This window comes from Pelophylax lessonae (genome assembly GCF_965119305.1).
Source record: "Pelophylax lessonae genome assembly, chromosome: 3".
In the NCBI taxonomy this organism is placed as follows: domain Eukaryota; kingdom Metazoa; phylum Chordata; class Amphibia; order Anura; family Ranidae; genus Pelophylax; species Pelophylax lessonae.
Window position 1 is genome coordinate 575,351,919 of NC_138770.1, and position 26,480 is coordinate 575,378,398.

Consider the following 26,480-nt stretch of genomic DNA (forward strand, 5'->3'; position numbering starts at 1 on the left):
TGGGTAGAACTCCATAGGGAAGAAATAAAGGGAAAAGTAATTGTGGGGGTTTGCTATAGGCCACCCAACCAAAGGGAGGAGGTAGAGCTGGAATTTATGTCACTGTTGGGTAAAATGGCAAAGCTGGGATAAGTCATCATATTAGGGGACTTCAATTATCCCAACATTGACTGGGAAGAGGGGACTACACACTCACAGAAGGCCCGTCTCTTCATGTAAACCTTACAGGACAACTACATGTCTCAGTTGGTGGATTCTCCTACTAGAGAAAATGCAGTGCTGGATCTATTGATCACTAATGACCCAGACCTAATCTCGGAGGTTGGAGTCCAGGACAACCTGGGCTCTAGCGATCACAGGATGATCACATTTAGCGTAAATAACAATATAACTAGGCAAGAGGGGAACATAAGAATCCTAAACTTCAGAAGGGAAAACTTTCCTAAATTGTGCTCAATGATGGAGAAAATAAACTGGGACCAAACCCTAGGAACACTGACCACGGAGGAACAATGGGAATGCTTTAGGAACATATTAAACTAATGCATCTCGCAGTGCATTCCTATAGGAAATAAATTTAGAAGAGACAAAGCCAAACCTGGCTGGCTAAACCGTAATATTAAAAAACGTATTAGGGGTAAAAAAAATGGCCTTCAAGAAATATAAATCAGATGGCACAGTATCGGCTTTCAAGCAATACAAGGAGGCAAATAAGAAAAGTAAATACGAAATCAAAATGGCTAAAATCAACTTTGAGAGACAAATAGCGGAGGATAGTAAAAAGAACCCCAAAAAAATCTTTAAATATATCAACAGCAAAAAAACTAGGGCAGAGCATATTGCACACATAATTAACGATGAGGGGAGGATGGTTACAGAGGACACTGAAAAAGCAACCATGCTTAATGCTTTTTTCTCCTCAGTCTTTACACAGGAAAAAGAGGGGTACTGTATGGTTAATAGTAATACACAGGACTTGCCGCTATGGCTAACAGAGGGTGAAATCAGAAAAAGGCTGGATAAAATTAACACAAATAAATCACCAGGCCCGGATGGTGTACATCCAAGAGTACTCAAAGAACTTACTAAGGTTATATCTAGACCACTGTTCGTGATCTTTGCTGACGGTATTATGACAGGAAATGTACCAGGGGATTGGAGGAAAGCTAACGTGATACTGATATTCAAAAAAGGCCAGAGGCATGTCCTGGGAAATTATAGGCCTGTTGATAGTAGGTAAACTTCTGGAGGGGATGATAAGGGAATATATTGTAGAGTTTGCTAAAGACAACATCATCAGCAGTAATCAGCACGGGTTTACAAATGGGCGTTCTTGTCAAACCAATCTCTTAACATTATACGAGGAGGTGAGCTGTAAGCTAGATAGGGGGAGACCTGTGGATGTGGTGTATCTGGATTTCGCTAAGGCGTTTGATACAGCTCCCCACAAGTGCTTAATTTATAAAATAAGGTCTGCAGGCATCGACCGCAAGGTTTGCTCTTGGATACGGAACTGGCTAAAAGGGCATGTCCAAAGGGTGGTAAAAAATAGCACATACTCAGACTGGTCTGGGGTGGTAAGTGGGGTCCCCCAAGGCTCAGTCCGGGGACCAACCTTGTTCAATTTATTCATAAACAGCATTGAGGATGGGATCAGTAATTCTATATCAGTTTTTGCAGATGACACAAAATTGGGCAGGGCAGTAACTGCACAGAATGAAGCAGATATCCTACAGAGTGACCTGAACAAAATAACAGAGTGGGCAACGACATGGCAAATGAGGTTTAATGTGGAGAAGTGTAAGGTTTTGCACTTGGGGACTAAAAACATAAAAGCAAATACACTAGGGGGGGGGGAACCTTTGGGGGAATCAAAATGGAGAAAGATCTGGGAGTGTTAGTAGAGGATAGACTAGGCAATAGCATGCAATGTCAAGCGGCAGCTGCCAAAGCAGGCAGAATATTGGCATGCATAAAGAAAGGGATGTATTCCAGAGATAAAACTATAATTCTACCACTTTATAAAACTCTGGTCCGACCGCATCCGGAGTATTCTGTCCAGTTCTGGTCGCAAAGTCCTCAGGAGGGATGTATTGGAGCTGGAGAGAGTCCAGAGAAGGGCAACTAAACTAATTAGGGGATTGGAGGACCTTAATTATGAATAGAGTCTGCAATCGCTTGATTTATTCTCCCTGGAGAAGAGATGCCTGAGAGGGGACATGATAGCAATTTATAAATACCTCAATGGTGATCTCAGCATAGAAAAAAAGCTATTCAGTCGAAAGGATTGCATGAGGACTCGAGTGCATACAATGCGATTAGAGGAGAAGCATTTTAACCTCAGGCAACTCAGGGGGTTCTTTACTGTTAGGGCTACACAATTGTGGAATTCTCTACCACAAGAGTTGGTTTCTGCAGGAAGTATGGCTACTTTCAAAACACTCTTGGACGTACATCTCAAGGATCAGAACATCCAGGGGTATGAGAGATGATTAGGGTCACACACACCTACACAGGTTGAACTGGATGGACTATTGTCTTTATTCAACCTCAACAACTATGTAACTATGTAATGATCTAACACATATATCGTAGTTAACACCATTATGTGTATTCGAATTTCTGGGCTTCTATTAATATGGAGAGGTTTCTCCTCTTCTCACAGCCATCAACTACCCACAACTAGCCTATACGGGCCATCATGCAGTAGTGAACTAGGGCCGTTTGCGTCACCAGAGGGTCATTCACATTTCCACATACCGAGACATATATATGGTGTATAACCACAATCTAAATGCCTCTTAGTATTCCCATAATTGACACATTTATTGTTATATATAAACAGCCCCAAGAAGACAAAAAAACAAGATTTAAAATTATAAAATATTGGGCCTAATTCAGTATAAGTTTGGATTAGAGCTGCTCACTTCTCCAGAAATAACTCCAGCCTAAACTCATTGCATCCTAATTAGGTAAGTGGCTGGAGTTAAACCATCAACTAGATGCTTTAATGAATTCGGAGTTGGAGTTAACTTAGACTGAATTCGGGTTTGGAGTTAACTTAGGCTGAATTTGAGTTTGGAGTTAGCCAAATTCCCTTTGTGTTTTTCATAAAAGGAAATTTGTCTATTCTGAATCACTATTACACAGCAATGTCATTTATTATGGTTTATTTTAATTTTAAGGTATAGTTATGTATCTTATGTGTTTTAACCTTTAGATTTTCTAATAGCAGATTACACAGCTGTCTAATTAGCAGTCTTCATTCTTTATTCATCTGAAACTTTCAGGCATATCTGATTGTATTCAGCACTTTGGTGTAGTGGGCTAAGCTCACAGCTAAAGATTGCTAGGTCATGAGTTCAAGGCCCAACCATGATAACACCCTGTGTGCCATAATTTTTTTTTGGCCACATAGTAATACATTGGCTACATCACCTAAAATTGCATGTCAATGGCCTTGTATATTCAAGAAACAAACATGCATATGTGCAGGGTGCAATTATGCATTTGCCAAGTTTCAGTATTTATTTATAGCTGTCTAAAATTTAAGAAGGTGATGGCACACTTGGGATTTGAACTCATGCTCTCAGTGTTTATAGCCAGGAACACTAACCACTGAACCATTGAGCTGAGCATGCTTACCCCTGGAATATTTATTCCCATGTTTCAATAGTTAACCACTTCCTTACAGGGCAGTTACACCCCTTCCTGCCCAGGCCAATTTTCAGCTTTTTATACTGTTGCATTTTGAATGACAATTGTGCGGTCATGCAACCCTGTACCTAACACAAATGTATGACAGTATTTTCATAAAAAATAGTGCTTTCTTTTGGTGGTATTTGATCACTGCAAGGTTTTTTTTCTATTGGCAAAAAGAAGACCTAAATGTTTGACCACTAAAATAATGTGTTTTTGTTTATGTAATAAAATTTGGTAAATCAATATGTTTTTTGTTGCACTGACGAGCATTGATGAGGCTGCGCTGGCAGGCACTGATGAGACACTAATATGCAGCACTGATAGATAGATAGATAGGTGGCACTGATATGCAGCATTGATGGGCATTGATAGGTGGCACTGATGGGCAATGATTGGCACTGGTGGGCAGCACTGAAAGATGGTAATGATGGGCAGCACTGATGAGGAGGGCACTAACAGGTTCCCTGAGCACTGATTGGCATCAATGGTGGCATGGGTGGGCATCCCTGGCGGCTCTAGTGGCATCCCCCAAGGGTCTGCACTGGTAATCAATGCTCTGATTACAAGCACAGACCCCCCCCCCCCCCCACACACACACTTACTTTGCATATGAATGCCATTTCTTCACAGCTGAAAGTGGCCCTCACCATGATTAGCCAGTTGATTGTGACCACTTGCTGGAATGTGTGCAAGCCAATTTGGTGTCATTTCTGGTCCAGGGCGAACGCCAATGTGCCATTTGCAATTTATTGTAAAGAGATTTTGCTTTATTTTAAAAATGGCGCACACAGACAACTAAAATGTATTGGAAATGTTTTACCTAGGCCAGTGATGGTAACCCTTAACCCCCCCCCCCCCAAGATGTTTTTGCCCTACATTTCCCAAAATGCTCATGTACTCTGCAGTGTAGGTGAGCATCATGGGAAATGTTACAAAACACCTGTGTTGCCAAGGTTCATCACTGACCTAAGCCAACTAAAAAGGTGAGTGAGCGCTGTAGCAATCTTTTATTTAGTAATCATTTTTAGTGATTTTTTTATTAAATGTTTTGGTTACATTCATCCACAGCGACTGAATGGAAATTTTGTATTATTCCTTAATTTATATATTTTTAGCTAAATATATACATAAACACTTTAATTTTTTCTTACAATTTAGCCCACACACACAACCCCCCCCCCACACACACACACACACACCACCCCCCCCCCACACACACACCACCCCCCCCACACACACACACACCACCCCCACACACCACACACACCACCCCCACCACAACCACACCCCCCCCCACACACACACACACACACCACCCCCCCCCACACACACACTGCCCCCACCACAACCACCCCCCCCCCACACACACACACACCCCCCCCCCCCCACACACACACACCCCCCCCCCCACACACACCCCCCCCCCACACACACACACCCCCCCCCCCCCCCCCACACACACACACACACACACACACACACCCCCCCCCCCCCCCCCACACACACACACACACACACACACACACACACCACCCCCCCCCCACACACACACACACACACTGCCCCCACCACACCCCCCCCCCCCCCACACACACACACACCCCCCCCCCCACACACACACCCCCCCCCCCCCCCACACACACACACCCCCCCCCCCCACACACACACACACCCCCCCACACACACACACCCCCCCCCCCACACACACACCCCCCCCCCCACACACACACACACCCCCCCCCCCACACACACCCCCCCCCCACACACACACACACACCCCCCCACACACACACACACACACACACACCCCCCCACACACACACACACACACACCCCCCCCCACACACACACACACACCCCCCCCCACACACACACCACCCCACACACACACACCACCCCACACACACACCCCCCCACACACACACCCCCCCCCACACACACACCCCCACACACACACCCCCCCCCACACACACACCACCCCACACACACACACACACACACACACACACACACACACACACACACACACTTCGCTGGAGTAAATGGAGAAACCCTACCCAAGTTCATACTGTACTGCCATTGCACACACACAAAAAATACAAGAAATGGATTACATTCAACAGACACAAAAGATATCTGAATTACATCTAGACAAATATGAAGAAAAGAAAACAAAAAACCAGGAGCTGTGTACAAATGAATAAGCTTTATTGAACATGTATAAAACATCAGTAATCACTCAAGCAAGCATGTGAAATGTGAAATGTGAAATGTGCAATGCCCCCCCCCCCCCCCAAAACCCCCAAATCAAGTAATTTTTATTCAAATTACAGTGCAAAGATACAACATATGATGGATAGATAGAGCTTACAATATCCAAAAGTCAAGCAAAATAAGTTGTAGACACCTTAGTATTAAGCATAAAACATACCCAACATACTTTTATGTTAATTGTTTGCATGAGCCTGCCTTTTCATTTAAATACCATCAAATCAGTAGAACATACAGCTACACAGAGGCATGAAAAAAAAAAAAACATGTATAGAGTACATAAAGACACACTTTGCAAAAACTATACCAAACAGTTAGAGCATGAAAAGTATTCATCCAACAGAATACACTTACTGCAATATGGATCTTTAGGCATGCCAGCAAACCCCCACCCCAAAAGCAAATTCGGACATAAAGACCTGTGGCCCTTCCACAGGCCAAATGATATGATCTCATACATCCCTTTATATAACCTTGGTTAAACTACACCCACCCAGTATAGGAAACGCCCAGCAAAGTAATTAATTGGGTCTGTTGGTTCCTAAACCAAAATCACCAGTTCACTAATGAATGAGTGTTTGGCTGGCCATCCATGATCAAAGTTTCTTACAAGTCAACACACATAAGAAATGCTTTCAATAATCTCAGCATGAGCACAAAGTGGCTTTTTCATTTAAGGCCCGTACACACGTACCGATCGTCGGCATACAAACGTCGGTGGACGAAGGATCTGCCGATTGTACGCGTGTTAGTATGGTGCCTCCGACAGATGTCTGCGCACAATCCGCGGACAAAAGTCTTTCTTGCAAACATGAAAATTTTTGTCTGCGGACACCAGAACGGACGATTGTTCGCCTGTCAGTACAGAATTCGGCCGACAGACCGCAGATTTGCAAGACTGGGCATGCTCAGAAAATTAAAAACACAGGGAAAGTTAACCATTACATGACATCACTTCTGCAGTCAGCTGAAGTCTGCAGACAAAATTCTTGTGCTGTCCTTGTGCTGTCTTTGCACTTTTCAACAGACACCGACATCCCGGGGAGAAAAGAGGAACATTTGTATGCCGACCATCGGTACGTGTGTACGGGGCTTTAGACTAATGCCCCATACACACGTGCAGATTATCTGCAGACTTTTGTCTGCAGACTTACCTTTTCTATGTAGTGCAAGGGCCTGCCGGATTGCATACAAATTGAAAGTGTTTAGGTTTGACCTCATATTATATGGTTTTGGTAAGTCTGCAGACAAAAGTCTGCAGATAATCTGCACGTGTGTATGGGGCATTATGCCTCGTACACACGTACTGATCGTCGGCCGACCGATCGGCCGTCTTTTGTCCAGGGCTGTCCTGTCTGTTGAAAACTGCAAAAGACTGCACACGAATTTTGTCGGCCAACAACAGACGACTGCAGAAGTGATGTCATGTGATGGTTAACTTTCCGTGTGTTTTTTCTTTTCTGAGCATGCTCAGTCTTGCAAATCTGCTGATTGTCGGCCGAATTCTGTACTGACTGGCGAACAATCGGCCGTTCTGGTGTTGGCCAACAAAAATTTTAATGCCTGCACGACAGATTCTGTTCGGCCGAAAATGCGATGTCGGCTGTCGGAAGCATCATACTAACAAGCCTACAATCGGCCGATCGGTCGTCGGCCGAATATTTACGGCCGACAATCGGTACGTGTGTACGAGGCTTAAGGCTGGCCATACATGTTCCAATTTTCTTACAATTTTCTGTCCAATTTTCTTGAAATTTACCTTCAAGTATGTAGTACAAAGGTCTGCCTAATTAGATACAAGTGAATGTGTTTTTTTAGCTTTGACCTCACATTATGTGGTTTGTGGTAGATCTACCAGAAAATTGTACAACAAAAGTTGAACATGTATGGCCAGCTTAATGGGCCATACACACTATAATGCCTCGTACACACGTACCGATCTTCGGCCGTAAATATTCGGCCGACGACCGATCGGCCGATTGTAGGCTTGTTAGTATGATGCTTCCGACAGCCGACAGCGCATTTTCGGCCGAACAGAATCTGTCGTGCAGGCATTAAAATTTTTGTTGGCCAACACCAGAACGGCCGATTGTTCGCCAGTCAGTACAGAATTCGGCCGACAATCGGCTGATTTGCAAGACTGGGCATGCTCAGAAAAGAAAAAACACACGGAAAGTTAACCATCACATGACATCACTTCTGCAGTCGTCTGTTGTTGGCCGACAAAATTCGTGTGCAGTCTTTTGCAGTTTTCAACAGACAGGACAGCCCTGGACAAAAGACAGCCGATCGTTCGGCCGACGATCAGTACGTGTGTACGGGGCTTAAGATTTTCTGAAGACTTTTTCCTTTAGATTTACCAAAACCAGATAATATGAGGTCAAACCTAAACACTTTCAATTTGTATGCAATCTGGCAGGCCCTTGCACTACATAGAAAAGGTAAATCTGAAGGAAAAAGTCTACGGAAAATCTTATAGTGTGTATGGCCATACATGTTCAATTTTTGTTGTACAATTTTCTGATAGATTAACCACAAACCACATAATGTGATGTCAAAGCTAAACAACACTTTCACTTATCCAATTAGGCAGGCCTTTGTACTACATACTTGAAGGTAAATTTCAAGAAAATTGGACAGAAAATTGTAAGAAAATTGGATCATGTATGGCCATACACACTATAAGGTTTTCTGAAGACTTTTTCCTTCAGATTTACCTTTTCTATGTAGTGCAAGGGCCTGCCAGATTGCATACAAATTGAAAGTGTTTAGGTTTGACCTCATATTATCTGGTTTTGGTAAATCTAAAGGAAAAAATCTTCAGAAAATCTTATAGTGTGTATGGCCCATTAGTCTAAATGAAAAAGCCACTTTGTGCTCATTCTGAGATTACTGAAAGCATTTCCTATGTGTGTTGACTTGATGTAGTAATTTTTTTATATATATATCTATATATCTTTTTTTGGGTTGTTGAATTCTGAGTTCTGGGGTTGCACTGCATATGTTCAATCAATTTGCAAATTCTCAGATTTGCAAGCTCAAACACTGCTATTTTTCAGAGTGTAATGTGGCTCTATATAGGAAGCAACAGTAATATGGCCCCCCACTCAACAAATATAATAATTTCACACATATACAATGTTTTATTTTTGGGGCGTTGCTTGTCATATATAACAACAGACAGTTGTAGGTAGTTCAGGGATTTGAACACCCAAATACATTGTTGCAAGGCAGCTGTGCTAACCACTTGGATATTTTGGTCAGTTTATTTAATCAAGCTCAAGCTCAATACATATTTGCAACATTTTTGCAAAACACAATTTACACAAACATAATCACTTTGTTACATTTATTTCATAATATATGTCACTGATAGTTTCTTAGCTTATCAATTTAAGTTTAAAATACTAATTTTTCACAGAAATAAATGTTTTAAACACCTATATATAATTTCCAGCATGCAGGATTATTTTTAAAAATTTGTTGATTATATACAGTTTTACTAAACTAGGTTAATTTATTGGGAATTGTGGTCTCTGAGGTTTTTTTTTTTTTTTTTTGTTTCTTGTTATCTTTATACCAAGCATACATGCACTGGCACCTTAAGAGCCCATTCACATTGAGGCGACACGACTTCGGGGGGTGACCTGTGAAGTCGCGTGCACCGCTGTGCACCGCGACTTGCAGAGACTTCACATACTGGAAGTCTATGCAAGTCGCTCCGAGGTCGCCCCAAAGTAGTACAGGACCCTTTTTCTAAGTCGGAGTGACTTGTGTCGCTCCTATTAGAACGGGTCCTGTACTACTCAATGGACCGTGACATACCGCGACTTGTCAGGCTGACAAGTCGCCTGACAAGTCGCGCTAATGTGAATGGGCTCTAAAAATTAATATAGTTTGATTAAATTAGTCCATCAAAAAATTTTAATAAATAAAAATTATTTGAGCTTGAATTGGGTCTAAATAGAATATATATATATATATATATATATATATATATATATATCATTTTTTTTTTTTTTAAAGTACAAATCACACATGCTTTGAAAAAAATGTCATTAGCTTTAGGTAGTTAAGTGGTTAGCACCGCTGCCTTGCAACAGTGTATTTGGGTGTTCGCATCCCTGAACTACCTACAACTGTATGTTGTTATATATGACAAGCAACACTAATACGGCTTCTCCCCAAAAATGAAACATTGTATATGTGTGAAATTAATATATTTTTGGGGTTGGTTAGATATAGGAAGTAACAATAATATATTGTTTTTTGCATATATATATATATATATATATACATATGCAAAAAAACATATATTATTGTTACTTTCTATATCTAACCAACCCAAAAATATATTAATTTCACACATATACAATGTTTAATTTTCGGGGAGGAGCCGTGTTAGTGTTCCTTTTCATATATATATATATATATATATATATATATATATATATATATATACATACTTACACATAGGCAAATCAATAAATAAAAAACATATATATATATATATATATATATATATATATATATATATATATATACATACACATATAATTATTTTTTGGGTATCTATATATATATCTATATATATATATATATATATATATATATACATATATATATATACACATACACACACACACATATATATCTATATATATATATATATATATATATATATATATATATATATATTTATTTATTTTTGTGATTCATATATATATATATAGACATACATAGATATGTGCAAAAAAAAAAAATTAAAAAAAAAAAAAATTAAAAAAAAAAAAAAAATTTATTAGCGCCGGAATAGCGCCGTTTTACCGCGAATTTGCGGCGGTATTTGCCGCAAATTCAATAAAACTCCCACTAACGTTTTCAAAAACGTTATTTTCAGCCTAGTTTTTGGTTTGGAGCATGCTCACATGAGCTATCTGCCAGAAATTGACTCTGGAGCTATTTTTGCAATTTACACTTTTATTAATATCTTTTTTTCTACTTAACATTTTCACACAGTTTAAAAGCAGTTTAGCTCAAAATCATATAACACATCTTTCCCACACATTTTTTATTTTTTTCCTGCCATATTTTGTGATTTTGAAAAAATTAGTCCACCTTTTAGCTGGACTGTTTTTAAGTCCAGTCCTGACATTAATTGATCTTAATGAATCTCACAGTTGGCTTTATTTTCCGCCCGCCGTTCTTTGAATACCAATTTCAGACTTAAAAATTCACCGGTTCGCAAAATCCAGCCGAAACGCCAATTCTCCGTACTATGAATCAGGCCCATAGTATCGCAATATATAATCTATATTAAAACCATTATATTAGTAAAATGTTATGAAGGTGTAGAACTGAAGGATGGATTATACATCCAAAAATATATAAATGCTAATATGCACTGCAATGGTGATGCGATGGACTTTTGCACACCATTGTCAGATATCAGATATATCACGAAAAAATTCACAGGGCGGGCTGCATGGTCTAGCGGGGAGCTTAGACTTCAATCATTGCTAATGAAGCAGTTTATATCTAACTCCACATTCAACCCATTGGGATGGAGAGCATTGGTGAGATAAATCCAATAAGTTTCCCTCTTGGATAATTCTTCAATATACGTAAGGGATACAAAGACCACAGCATGTCATTACACTTCAAAAATAAACATAATAGGGATCCCACTGGTCTAAAGTTTTGGGGTTTTGAGAAGATCAATAAATCATGGAGGGGCTCAAATATGGTGAGAGAATTATCCTTGAGGGAAACACATTGGATTTATCTCACCAATGTTCTCCATCCCAATGGGTTAAATGAGGAGTTAGATATAAACTGCTTCATTAGCAATTATTGAAGTCTTTGCTCCCCGCTAGACCATGCAGCCCGCCCTGTGAATTTTTTCGTGATATATCTGATATCTGACAATGGTGTGCGACAGTCTATCGCATCACCATTGCAGTGCATATATAAATATATAATATATTATATATTTTTGGATGGATAATCCATTCTTCAGTTCTACACCTTCATAACATTTTACTAATATAATGGTTTTATTATAGATTATATATTGCGATACTATATTTTATAATTTTACATTTTGTTTTTTGTTTTCTTGGGGCTGTATATATATATATAACAATATATGTGTCAATTATGGGAATACTAAGGTATTTAGATTGTGGTTATACACCATATATGTCTTGGTATGTGGAGATGTGAATGACCCTCTGGTGACGCACACGGCCCTAGTTCACTCCTACATGATGGCCCGTATAGGCTAGTTTTGGATAGTTGATGGCTGTGAGAAGAGGAGAAGCCTTTCCCTATTATTAGAAGCCCAGAAATTATAATACACATAATGGTGTTAACTACGATATATGTGTTAGATCATTACCCTACAGTGACAGAAACAGCTCATCTAACATTTGTCCTTGTGGCCGGATTGCAAGCTAAACAGAGGAGGAGTATGTTATTAAGATCTCAAATGGCATATTGTATAAGCAATGTCCATGAAATGGTGAGGTGATTTGGCGTGTTTACCTTCCGGTGTCATTACCAGTCCGGAGATACGCACCGCCCATTGGACAAGGTATTAAAGAGAGTGACTGTAACGTGTGCCCACGCCCTCCGTAGAAGTCCCTTGTGACGAAACGCGTTAGTGCGTGAGCACGCAGTCACCCTAGCAACCGGAACACCTGACGTCATACCCCGCAACCCGGAAGTCCGCTGGCTGGTACCGAGCCACGGATAGTACGAGCGGAGGCTGACTGGACAGCCATGAGGAAGCTAAACATACCAAGTAATGCTATCATTGTTTTTTATATTGTGAGTGCATTTATTGTAGATTTTATGGTTTAATAAAACTGGTGTGTACAGTTTACACTATGAGTCCTCATCTTATGTTACATGGTGTCTGAGGTTACATGGTGTCTGAGGATTGAGAAGGACCCATCCAGAGTTTAAAGTGAACTTTGAGCAGCTGGAACCACTTGGATTTATATCTGGCCCATGCCTGATCTCCTATAGGTACGTGGGCAATACCCTGTTTCCCTGAAAATAAGCCCTACCCCGAAAATAAGACCTAGTGTTATTTTTGGAAATGGCTGCAATATAAGCCCTACCCTGAAAATAAGCCCTAGTTAAAGTTGTAAAAACATTTAATCTATTTTGTAAAAAGATTATATAATGTGGAGTGTGTCTCCCTCTGTAACCTTATTGTAGCAAATATCTTATTTACCACGCTGCTGGGCGCTCATGTGACCCACCGGAGATCTTCTCCTCTCCTCCCGGCTGAGGTCAGCGGCCTCTCCCCCTTCAGTGCTTGGGCGGGGAAGAAGAGTTCCGGCAGGACATGGGAGCGCCCTGCAGCGCTGTAAATAATGTATTTTTTAAAAGGAGACACTGCACATTATATAATCTTTTTACAAAACCGATTACATAGTTTTACAATACGTTAACCAAGGTTTATTTTTGGAATAATGTCATAATGCTGACTCCTGAGCTGATAGGGGGGAGAGAAGACAGGGGACACAGGAACTTTTTAAAACATTTTTATTGTTTTATTTCAGGTTTTTTTTTCGAACATAGAGAGGGGTAAATGACACAGCACAAGCACTGTGCAGTCTATCACGGGTTAAAGGATCAGGATATATATATATATATATATATATATATATATATATATATACATACATATTGTGACAGGAAGTCAGGTAAATCTGTGAATGTAGTCACAGACAGGAGATACATTTCCACCTGGTTTGGAAAGTTCACCAATTACTATAGGGTGTCAGCTGCAGAGATAGCCAGCAGGAAGTTGAAAATCATTCAGCTGTTCAGAATGAGGAAATGAAGGCTTCTATAATTTGTCCAAAGGAAGTCTAAGGATAGCTGCCTCCTTCCGCTGTGTGGGCATGGGGAGAGGAGGACAGTCAGATGTGTGCCCCCTGAAAGCTGTGTGAGCATGGGGAAGACCTCCTGAAGCGATGTGAAGCTGAGGAGGGTGAAGACTACTCGAAGTGAGGTCTTGGATCGTTTCTAGGTGAAAAGAAACCAATGGACATTTCCTGTGTGAAGGGGAAATTAATTAAGACTGAAGACTACTCAAGGTGAGGTCTTGAACTATTTCTATGTGGAAGAAAATAAATGGACTATTGAGTATCTGCTGTAGGATCAGCAAAGTTTGCTCCAACAGTAGGTTGGAGACAGACTCCGTAGATAGGTTCCTGACAGAAATGAGAAGGTAGCCGCCCACAGTGGCAAGGATTTATTTTATTTATGTTCATTTTGAACTATGTTGTTTTTGGAGCTTGCACTTGTGTGAAGAGATCTTGCAAGAATAAAACCTTACACTGTTGTTTTCAACCACTTCTCGGCTATCTCCTTGTGTAACGAACCCCCCCAAGGGGTCATCCACGCCTACCACCGAGCTAATCACCACATATGGTGGAGGTATGCATTGGGCAGAAGCAGAGATCCCTGCAAAGAGGTGCCGCGTGGACCGTGTCTCTGTCAGATGTGGGGGAGCGGTGCTCACGGTCGGGGATGATGACCGGAGCGCCGCTACCCGCAGCACGCCTCGAGTGCTCCGGGGAAGCTGCAGGACCCAGAGCGCTCGGCATGACAGTACCCCCCCCCCCTTTGGTCTCCCCCTCTTTTTGGAGCCAAGAAATCTGTGGATGAGCTCCTTGTCGAGGATATTGGACTCGGGCTCCCATGACCTCTCTTCGGGACCACAATTCTCCCAGTCAACAAGAATTTTTTTTTTACCTCTGACGACCTTGGAGGCGAGGATGTCTTTCACCGAGAAGACATCAGAGGACCCAGAGACAGAAGCAGGAACGATGACCTTGGAGGAAAATCGGTTAAGAATGAGGGGTTTGAGAAGGGATACATGAAAGGAGTTAGGAATACGGAGAGAGGGAGGAAGATGGAGTTTGTAAGAAACAGCGTTAATTTGGCTTTTGATTCTAAAAGGCCCGAGGTAACGTGGGCCCAGTTTGTAGCTAGGGACCCGAAACCGGATGTATTTGGCAGAGAGCCACACTCTGTCAACAGGGACCAAGACAGGAGGAGTTCTTCTTTTTAATTCCAGCGTGACCCGCCAGGTGGGAGGAGTGGCCCCATTTGAGAGTCCGAAGGCGAAGACGTGGAGGAACATATGTTCTTCCTGGAGGAACTGGTGCCAGTGAAGCTGGGGCAGCTGAAATCAGACACTCAGGGGGTATGATGTGTTGAGGAACGGTTTCAGCTTCAGAGGCATCAGTGGAGCGTGATAGGGCATCCGCCCTAATGTTCTTGTCAGCAGGACGAAAATGGATCTGGAAATTAAATCGGGCAAAGATCAATGACCACCTGGCCTGGCGAGGATTAAGACGCTGGGCAGACTGAAGGTATGACAGATTTTTGTGGTCAGTGTAGATGGTGATAGGATGCAGGGATCCTTCCAGAAGATGTCTCCATTCTTCTAGTGCCAACTTAATGGCTAGTAGTTCCCGGTCTCCAATAGCATAGTTCCTTTCTGGAGGAGAAAAAGTTTTAGAGAAGAAGCCGCAGGTGACGTTTTTTCCTTTAGCAGACTTTTGAAGAAGGACCACTCCGGCTCCAACAGAGGAGGCATCCACCTCCAGGAAGAATGGTTTCAGAGGATCAGGCCTATTCAAGACTGGTGCGGAGGCGAAGGCGGCCTTAAGGCGAGTAAAGGCTTCTTCAGCTTGGGGAGGCCAGGATTTCGGATTCGCTTCTTTCTTGGTTAGTGCCACAATAGGCGCCACGATAGTGGAGAAGTGGGGAACGAACTGGCGGTAGTAATTGGCAAATCCAAGGAAGCGCTGAATAGAACGAAGTCCCGAGGGGCGTGGCCAATCCAAGACTGCAGAGAGCTTGTCGGGGTCCATTTGAAGACCTTGTCCAGAAACTAGGTATCCCAGAAACGGAAGACAGCTACGTTCAAAAAGACACTTTTCCATTTTGGCGTAAAGATGGTTAACACGGAGACGCTGGAGCACTTGACGAACATGGCGACGGTGTTCCTCCAGAGTGGAGGAGAAGATTAGAATGTCATCAAGATAGACCACTACGCAGGTATACAACATGTCCCGGAAGATCTCGTTGACAAAGTCTTGAAAGACTGCAGGAGCGTTGCACAGCCCAAAAGGCATGACGAGATATACAAAGTGGCCATCTCTGGTATTAAAAGCGGTTTTCCACTCATCTCCTTCACGGATTCTGATGAGATTATAAGCGCCCCTGAGTTCAAGCTTAGTGAAGACCTTTGCTCTGCGCAGACGGTCAAAGAGCTCCGAGATGAGAGGCAAAGGGTAGCGATTCTTTACCGTGATTTTGTTAAGACCGCGGTAGTCAATACATGGGCATAGCGACCCATCCTTCTTGGCAACAAAGAAGAATCCTGCTCCAGCAGGAGAAGAAGACTTCCTGATGAAACCTTTCTTGAGGTTCTCCTGAACGTACTCCGACATGGCCTTGATTTCAGGAGTGGAGAGAGGGTAAATCCTGCCACGGGGTGGTGTGGTACCGGGAAGCAAGTCAATGGGGCAGTCGTAGGGTCTATGTGGTGGTAAGACCTCCGCCTGTTTTTTGCAAAAGACGTCAGTAAAGTCTTGATAGGCCTTAGGAAGGCCGAGCAATGGAGAGGAGACAGAGACTTGTCTAGTAGGTACCGACTTGAGGCAACAAGTGTGGCAGGTAGGCCCCCATGATTTAATGTCCCCAGAGGTCCAGTCGAGGGTAGGAGAGTGGCGCTTGAGCCAGAGCAAGCCAAGAAGGACAAAAAATTCAATCGTCTCTTGGTGGAGGATCCCTATGGTCATGAGCACGGGTTCTGTGCGATAATGCACGGTACAGTTCAGATTCTCTCCGTTAACTGTAGTAATAAAGAAGGGCTTGACAAGACGGATCACAGGAATGCTAAAGCGGTTGATGAAGGAGGCTTTAATGAAGTTTCCTGCAGAACCAGAGTCCAAGAAGGCCTCCGCAGGGAAGGAGACTTTAGCGGCTGAAGAAATCCGTACTGGAACAATCAGGCGTGGAGAGGAAGAATTTACACCCAGCGACGCCTCTCCCACGTTCACTAGGTACGAGCGTTTCCCTGACGCTGAGGACGAACAGGACAGTCCTTTAAGAAGTGTTCGGAGCTCGCACAGTATAAGCATAAATTCTCGTTCCTCCGGCGAGACCTTTCTTGCTGGGTCAGGCGAGCCCGATCCACTTGCATGGCCTCCTCGGCAGAAGGCACCGTAACCGGCTGCAAAGGTTGCTGAAAGAGAGGTGCCAGGCGTGGATATCGCCTGTTGCGAACAAGATTTTTTTCCTGGCGAAGTTCCTGAAGTCTTTCAATGTAGCGCATATCTATGCGAGTAGCCAACTGGATGAGTTCAGTCAGGGAGGCAGGTATCTCTCGTGCGGCCAGAGAATCCTTGATATGGCTGGATAAACCTTTTTTAAAGGTCGCGCAGAGGGCGTTGTTGTTCCAGGTCAGTTCGGAGGCCAGAGTGCGAAACTGTATAGCATATTCGCCTACTGTAGCGTCTCCTTGGATGAGGTTTAGCAAGGCTGTTTCCGCTGACGAGGCACGGGCAGGTTCCTCGAAGACACTGCAGACTTCAGAAACGAAGGACTGGACGGAGGCAGTGGCAGGATCGTTGGGGTCCCAGAGCGGCGTGGCCCAGGCCAAGGCCTTCCCAGACAGTAAACTGACCATGAAGGCCACCTTGGACCGTTCCGTAGGAAACTGGTCGGCCAACATCTCCAGGTGCAGGGAACATTGGGACAAGAATCCCCGGCACATCTTAGAATCCCCATCAAACTTGTCCGGGAGAGACAAACGGACTCTAGCGGTGGCGGCGGCCACCGGCTGCGGAGGTGGAGCAGAAGCAGGCGGTGGAGGCGGCTGCTGCCGTGCTGGAAGAAGCTGCTGCAGCATGGCGGTCAACTGTGCCAACTGTTGACCTTGCTGAGCAATCCGCTGGGACTGCTGGGCAACCACGGTAGTGATGTCAGCGAGACTAGGCAGGGGCACATCAGCGGGATCCATGGCCTCATCTACTGTCAGGGTCCGGACTGGCGGCCAAAGAAGACTCTAGGGGTGGATCCTCTGTGTCAGTGAGGGAATGGCGTGGACCGTACCAGGGGACCGGTTCTAAGTTGCTACTGGTTTTCACCAGAGCCCGCCGCAAGGCGGGATGGACTTGCTGCGGCGGTAGCAACCAGGTCGTATCCTCCGGTAACGGCTCAACCTCACGGACAGCTGATTCAGGCGTGGTACAGAAGGACAAGGCAAAGGCAGGGTCAGATGAAGCAGAAGGTCAAGGCAGGCGGCAACGGTTCGTAGTCAGGGGCAACGGCAGAAGGTCTGATACACAGGCAGGGAAAATACACCAAACGTTGTCTCAGGGCACAAAGGCAACAAGATCCGGCAAGGACAGGAAGGGGAAGTGGGTTTTTATACATTTAGTGTTGATTGGACCAGGCACCAATTAGTGGTGCACTGGCCCTTTAAATTTCAGAGCAGTGGCCCACGCGCGCCCTAGGGAGCGGAGGAAGACAGGACGGGGGTCAGCCGGTGGGTGAGTAGAGTCCGCGGTCGGGAACGCCCTGCCGCGCGGACCGTGTCTCTGTCAGATGCGGGGGAGCGGTGCTCACGGTCGGGGATGATGACCGGAGCGCCGCTACCCGCAGCACGCCTCGAGTGCTCCGGGGAAGCTGCAGGACCCGGAGCGCTCGGCGTGACAGACAGCGGTCTCAAAATTTTTTGCTGGACTGTGAAAAATGTATTGTGGAGTAATTGAAGATGGGGCGATCAAAGCACCTGAAAGATGCAAAGATAGCTGAAATGAGAGACCGGATTCTATGGATGGAGGGGATGCTACCGTCTGAACGAGCCCCATCCATGCCAGGTTGTTGTCCCTAGCAACACTCAGGCAAATGCGGATTTTCAGCGGAGCTTTGCAGCTCAACAAAAGGTTCACCAAGAGAGCATGGCAGGCTGGAAACAGAGACGCCAGCAGCCAATGGAAGCCAGCGGTTTGGAGGAAACCGAGTATGTGTGCAGGGCTGAGCTGGATGCCTTGAAACGGAAAATGGAAGAAAAGGAACACGCCCTGGAGTTGCTTAGGATGGAGCATAGAAACATGCAGGCTCAGGTATTCCAGTGGGAAGAATCCACTGCTCTTCTTTTATCCAAGTTACAAAAACGTGGAGAGACTACAATGGAGAAAGATACCATCCTCATGGAAAAGGAAAATGAAATTCAGACTTCGCAGAAGCAAAGTATGTGTGATATGTTGGAGTTACGTAATCAGCTGGAAAAAAGTCTTCAGTGTTTGGAGGCTACAAAAATAGACCTGCAGGGGGCGCAGGAACAGAATGTCGCTCTGAAAACGACATTGTCTCTCAGCGACAAGGAGAAAAATGAGAGAGAGGCTAAATTACTGAGTACTGTGTATGAGCTCACCACTTTGAGCAATGTGGTAGATGAATTGCGTACGGACTGTGAAAGTTGGAAAGATGAAGCCCAACGTGTCCAGCAGCAGCTAAAGGAGAAAGAAGCCTGTGTGGCAGAATTACATTCTCATTCCCAGAAGCTAGCCAATGAGGTGAAGGCTCTTATGCAGGGAAAAGGAGATGCTGAACACAAGAGAAAAAAAGTAGAGGCACAGCTGCAGGAATCGCAAGTCAAGGTGTCAGAAGGTGACCGATTGTGTGCTAAACTGTCAGAGAAGGCAAACCAACTGCAGATTGAGTTGGACAATGTCACAAATCAGCTTTCTCAAGCAGACAGCAAATCTAGAGAAATTGCCAAAGATTTTTCTATCTTGGAATCGCAGATGCAAGACACGCAGGAACTCTTACAGGAAGAGAGGTGTCAAAGGCTGAGTTTTAGCAAGAAGCTCAAACAAATGGAAGATGAGAAAAATGGCTTCCTGGAACAATTAAAAGAGGAGGAGGAAGCAAAGAAAAACCTATCAGAGCAAGTCGCAACATTGCAAGCTCAGATAGCGGATATGAAAAAAGGCATGGAAGAAAGCGTTGGTTCATTAGAGTGTGTTGAAAATGTGGAAAAGAAGTTGGATCAGATGCTTGGTGAGGAGAAGACTGTGTCTGCAAAATATGCAGAAGAACGCGACTGTGCAGAAGCGGAGGCGCGTGATAACGAGAGCAAAGCCCTGTTCTTGGCTCGCTCTTTGGAGGAAGCTCTAGAGTGTAAGGCTGAACTAGAAAGTGTTAACAAACAGCTGCGTACAGAAATGGAAGAATTGGTCAGCTCCAAGGATGATGTTGGGAAAAGCGTTCAGGAGCTGGAAAAGTCTAAGCGAGCCTTAGAACAGCAAGTAGAAGAGATGAAGATTCCGTTGCAGGAACTGGAAGAGGAATTACAGGCAACAGAGGATCTGTCCCAAAGAGGGGATAGTGTGCCTGATGCAGTTTTTAAAAGGATCAGTGTTTTGGGGTCTGTCCTGAGTGAGCCTCAGAAATGTGATGACATGTGGCTTGAATCACCCCTTTGGAATAAACCGCTCCTTCAAAAACTTCAAGCATTGGAAAATGTATCATTAGAACTTCAGCAAACAAAGGAGCTGTGTAAGAAATGTGATGATTTCTCAGTTCAGGGTGAAAACCTAGTGGAGAAAACTAAAGCAGAGAAAACTAAAGCAAGTGATATAAATCTGGGAGAAAAAAGCAAACACCACCTAGTGGAGAAAACTAAGGCTGTTGGTGAAAACGTGAAGCAAATGAATTTCAAGTGCCTTTCAGGGAATATTTCCAAAATGGAACTGGTGAAAGACAGGTGGCAGAAGTTTGAGCGTGATCTTGAGATACATTCCATGTGGAGTTCAGATAGAGAAAAGGAACTAGGTGACCTTGAGCGGTCAAATAGTTCAGTAGAGATGCAATTCAACCGAGGCAAGGAAATGCTGGGGGAGCTGCAGGGGAAAAGTGGTGCAATGGCAGAAGGTGCATTGAAGAAACCTGTAAAAGAATGTGTTGCAGTTCCATGCTTCTTCACTGATGCAGAGAGGAGGTCTATAATGGATACCACCCAGATCGCTGGGTTCAACTGTGTTGTTGCCTTTGACCCATATGTTGGTGGAAGGAAAGTTGATGATGTCACTGGAAAAAGGAACAGGGGTCACGTTGAAGAAATGTGTGACAGCCTGTTGTCGCAAATGGAAGGCCTTCTGCACAGCATCTTAGAGCAAGCTAAGCTCAAGAAGGCATTTCTTGGAACAAAGCCAAGTGAAGCAAAGGTTCTCAAAGTTTTGTGGAAATAATTTATTGATTGCAGAGAGAGGCGGCTCAAGAATGTTGAAGACTTTAAGACTAGCACAATTGAGTTGCCTATGGATCACGGTCCTCCTTGGTGGATAGGACAGATGGTTATGCAGGACAAACCTGAGAAGGAGCGAAATGATGTCAAAAATGCAGTTGAAGAATGTGTATATGAGATGAGGGACAAGTTGTCTGACATTTATGAGAAATCTGTCAATGAAGATGAGAGAAACAGGTTCATCCTGAAACTTGAAGATACTAAGAGGCTTATCAGTGAGAGTCAAGAGAAGTGCCTGACACATGCGTGTCTGGAAATCTGTGTCCCAACCCTAGGGTTGAAACAAGAGGGGGGGGGGTATATGACAGGAAGTCAGGTAAATCTGTGAATGTAGTCACAGACAGGGATACATTTGCACCTGGTTTGGAAAGTTCACCAATTACTATAGGGTGTCGGCTGCAGAGATAGCCAGCAGGAAGTTGAAAACCATTCAGCTGTTCAGAATGAGGAAATGAAGGCCTCTATAATTTGTCCAAAGGAAGTCTAAGGATAGCTGCCTCCTGCCGCTGTGTGGGCATGGGGAGAGGAGGACAGTAAGATGTGTGCCCCCTGAAAGCTGTGTGAGCATGGGGAAGACCTCCTGAAGCTATGTGAAGCTGAGGAGGGTAACAAGTGTGAAGACTACTCGAAGTGAGGTCTTGGATCGTTTCTAGGTGAAAAGAAACCAATGGACATTTCCTGTGTGAAGGGGAAATTAATTAAGCCTGAAGACTACTCAAGGTGAGGTCTTGAACTATTTCTATGTGGAAGAAAATAAATGGACTATTGAGTGTCTGCTGTAGGATCAGCAAAGTTAGCTCCAACGGTAGGTTGGAGACAGACTCCGTAGATAGGTTCCTGACAGAAATGAGAAGGTAGCTGCCCACAGTGGCAAGGATTTATTTTATTTATGATTATTTTGAACTATGCTGTTTTTGGAGCTTGCACTTGTGTGAAGAGATCTTGCAAGAATAAAACCTTACACTGTTGTTTTCAACCACTTCTCGGCTATCTCCCTGTGTAACGAACCCCCCCCCCCCCCAAGGGGTCATCCATGCCTACCACCGAGCTAATCTCCCACAATATATATATATATATATATATATATATATATATATATTTTTTTTTTTTTTTTTAGGGTTACAACCAATTTAAGATCATCATAAAGCCATTACTGTATTTGAATAAATGTAGATTATTGTACATACTGTAAATAAATAAGACATCCCATGAAAATAAGCCCTAGTGTGTTTTTTTGTAGCCAAAATTATTATAAGACCCTGTGGGGAAACACGGTACCTAGGGGGTCACAACGGTGAGGTGATGGTGTATGGTTATGCAAGTTTCACTGACCAGCATGAAGGACTGATTTAATAGGATCTATTATCCGTATTGTTTCATCCTGCATTTTTGTTTGATCAGTTTGAGCACCTTTGACTACCCACTATACACTGGGACTTTGCTCTGTGTTATTATTAGTGCTGTTAGTGTTCACATTTATTTCCTAATAGCAGGATATTATGTACACACCTTTTGTTTGCATATATACATATACAGTGCCTTGCGAAAGTATTCAGCCCCCTTGAACTTTGCAACCTTTTGCCACATTTCAGGCTTCAAACATAAAGATATAAAACTGTAATTTTTTGTGAAGAATCAACAACAAGTGGGACACAATCATGAAGTGGAACGAAATTTATTGGATATTTCAAACCTTGTTAACAAATAAAAAACTGAAAAATTGGGCGTGCAAAATTATTCAGCCCCCTTAAGTTAATACTTTGTAGCGCTACCTTTTGCTGCGATTACAGCTGTAAGTCGCTTGGGGTATGTCTCTATCAGTTTTGTACATAGAGAGACTGAAATTTCTGCCCATTACTCCTTGCAAAACAGCTCGAGCTCAGTGAGGTTTGATGGAGAGCGTTTGTGAACAGCAGTTTTCAGTTCTTTCCACAGATTCTCGATTGGATTCAGATCTTGACTTTGACTTGGCCATTCTAACACCTGGATATGTTTATTTGTGAGCCATTCCATTGTAGATTTTGCTTTATGTTTTGGATCATTGTCTTGTTGGCAGTGGCATAGCATGGGTTGTCAGCGCCCGGGGCAAGGTAAGTAATTTGCACCCCCAACACAAATCTACGAGACCACTACACTGACACCAACACTGACCTAGCTGACCACTACACAGACCTACCTGATTACTATACTGACACCTACACTGACCTACCTGATTACTATACTGACACCTACACTGACCTACCTGACCACTACACAGACCTACCTGATTACTATACTGACACCTACACTGACCTACCTGATTACTACACTGACCTACCTGACCACTACACAGACCTACCTGATTACTATACTGACACCTACACTGACCTACCTGACCACTACACTGACCTACCTGACCACTACACTGACCTACCTGATTACTATACTGACACCTACACTGACCTACCTGACCACTACAGAGACCTACCTGATTACTATACTGACACCTACACTGACCTACCTGACCACTACACTGACCTACCTGACCACTACACTGACCTACCTGACCAAACTTATTCCTACACTGACCTACCTTATTCCTGCACTAACCAACCTGATCACTACACTGGCCTACGTAATTACTATACTGACAATTACACAAAATGAAATGAATGGGCTGCCTACATGCAGAACACAGGTAGCAATGTTATTAAGCTAGCCTCATATCCCCCCCCTCACATTACTGTCCTCAGCAGCCCACCTTCATACCCCCCCCTTTACATTCCTATCCTTATACCCCTTTATATCATGCCCCTCCTCCTTCACATTTCTGTCCTCAGCCCCCCTCTGCATTCCTGTCCTTAGCCCCCTTTATATCACCTCTCTTCCACCTTTATAACACCTCTCTTCCCCCTTTACATTCCTGTCCTCACCCCCAGTACTCCTTTACATTCCTGTCCTCACCCCCAGTACCCCTTTACATTCCTATCCTCACCCCCAGTACCCCTTTACATTCCTGTCCTCACCCCCAGTACCCCTTTACATTCCTGTCCTCACCCCCAGTACCCCTTTACATTCCTGTCCTCACCCCCCTACCCCTTTACATTCCTGTCCTCACCCCCAGTACCCCTTTACATTCCTGTCCCCCAGTACCCCTTTACATTCCTGTCCCCCACTACCCCTTCACATTCCTGTCCTCACCCCCCACCCCTTTACATTCCTGTCCTCACCCCCCTACCCCTTTACATTCCTGTCCTCATCCCCACTACCCCTTTACATTCCTGTCCTCATCCCCACTACCCCTTTACATTCCTGTCCCACACTACCCCTTTACATTCCTGTCCCCCACTACCCCTTTACATTGCTGTCCCCCACTACCCCTTTACATTGCTGTCTCTCACTACCCTTTTACATTGCTGTCCCCCACTCCACTACCCCTTTACATTGCTGTCCCCCACTCCACTACCCCTTTACATTGCTGTCCCCCACTCCACTACCCCTTTACATTCCTGTCCCCCACTACCCTACCCTTTACATTCCTGTCCCCCACTACCCTACCCTTTACATTCCTGTCCCCCACTACCCCTTTACATTCCTGTCCTCACCCCACTACCCCTTTACATTCCTGTCCCCCACTACCCTACCCTTTACATTGCTGTCCCCCACTACCACTTTACATTGCTGTCCCCCCTACCCCTTTACATTCCTGTCCTCAGCTCCCCCCATCTTCAGGTTCCAGTCCTCAACTCCCCCTTCACAGCACCCTCCGCTTCCTCCACAATTCACATTACTCACAGAGGAGGCAGCAGCTTGACAGCTCTGCATGGACGGCGGCAAGCATGAAGTTGACATCAGAAGCAGGACATCTCTGGAAGGAGGGCGGGATCTGCATAACTTTTCCAGGTAGCCAGCTTGTGATTGGTTGCTAGCAACCAATCACCTGTGGGTTAACTCTAAGTCCCGCCCTCCATCTGGAGCTGTACACTGGCTCTGATATCAGCCTCCTGCCGTCCATGCTTGTTCAGGATGGCTGAGTGGGCTCTTAAATGGCAGCGTGACACTGCGCCCCCCCCCAGATTTTGCACCCGGTGCGGTTGGCCCCCCCAGCACCCCCACGCTACGCCACTGCTTGTTGGAAGACAAATCTCCGTCCCAGTCTCAGGTCTTTTGCAGACTCAATCAGGTTTTCTTCCAGAATGATCCTGTATTTGGCTCCATCCATCTTCCCATAAATTTTAACCATCTTCCCTGTTCCTGCTGAAGAAAAGCAGGCCCAAACCATGATGTTGCCACCACCATGTTTGACAGTGGGGATGGTGTGTTCAGGGTGATGAGCTGTGTTGCTTTTACACCAAACATAACGTTTTGCATTGTTGCCAAAAAGTTCGATTTGGGTTTCATCTGACCAGAACACCTTCTTCCACATGCTTGGTGTGTCTCCTAGGTGGCTTGTGGCAAACTTTAAACTACACTTTTTATGGATATCTTTAAGAAATGGCTTTCTTCTTGCTACTCTTCCATAAAGGCCAGATTTGTGCAGTATACGACTGATTGTTGTCCTATGGACAGAGTCTCCCACCTCAGCTGTAGATGTCTGCAGTTCATCCAGAGTGATTATGGGCCTCTTGGCTGCATCTCTGATCAGTCTTCTCCTTGTATGAGCTGAGAGTTTAGAGGGACGGCCAGGTCTTCGTAGATTTGCAGTGGTCTGATACTCCTTCCATTTCAATATTATCGCTTGCACAGTGCTCCTTGGGATGTTTAAAGCTTGGGAAATCTTTTTGTATCCAAATCCGGCTTTAAACTTCTCCACAACAGTATCTCGGACCTGCCTGGTGTGTTCCTTGTTCTTCATGATGCTCTCTGCGCTTTAAATGGACCTCTGAGACTATCACAGTGCAGATGCATTTATACGGAGACTTGATTACACACAGGTGGATTCTATTTATCATCATTAGTCATTTTTGTCAACATTGGATCATTCAGAGATCCTCACTGAACTTCTGGAGAGAGTTTGCTGCACTGAAAGTAAAGGGGCTGAATAATTTTGCACGCCCAATTTTTCAGTTATTTATTTGTTAACAAAGTTTGAAATATCTAATAAATTTAGTTCCACTTCATGATTGTGTCCCACTTGTTGTTGATTCTTCACAAAAAATTACAGTTTTATATCTTT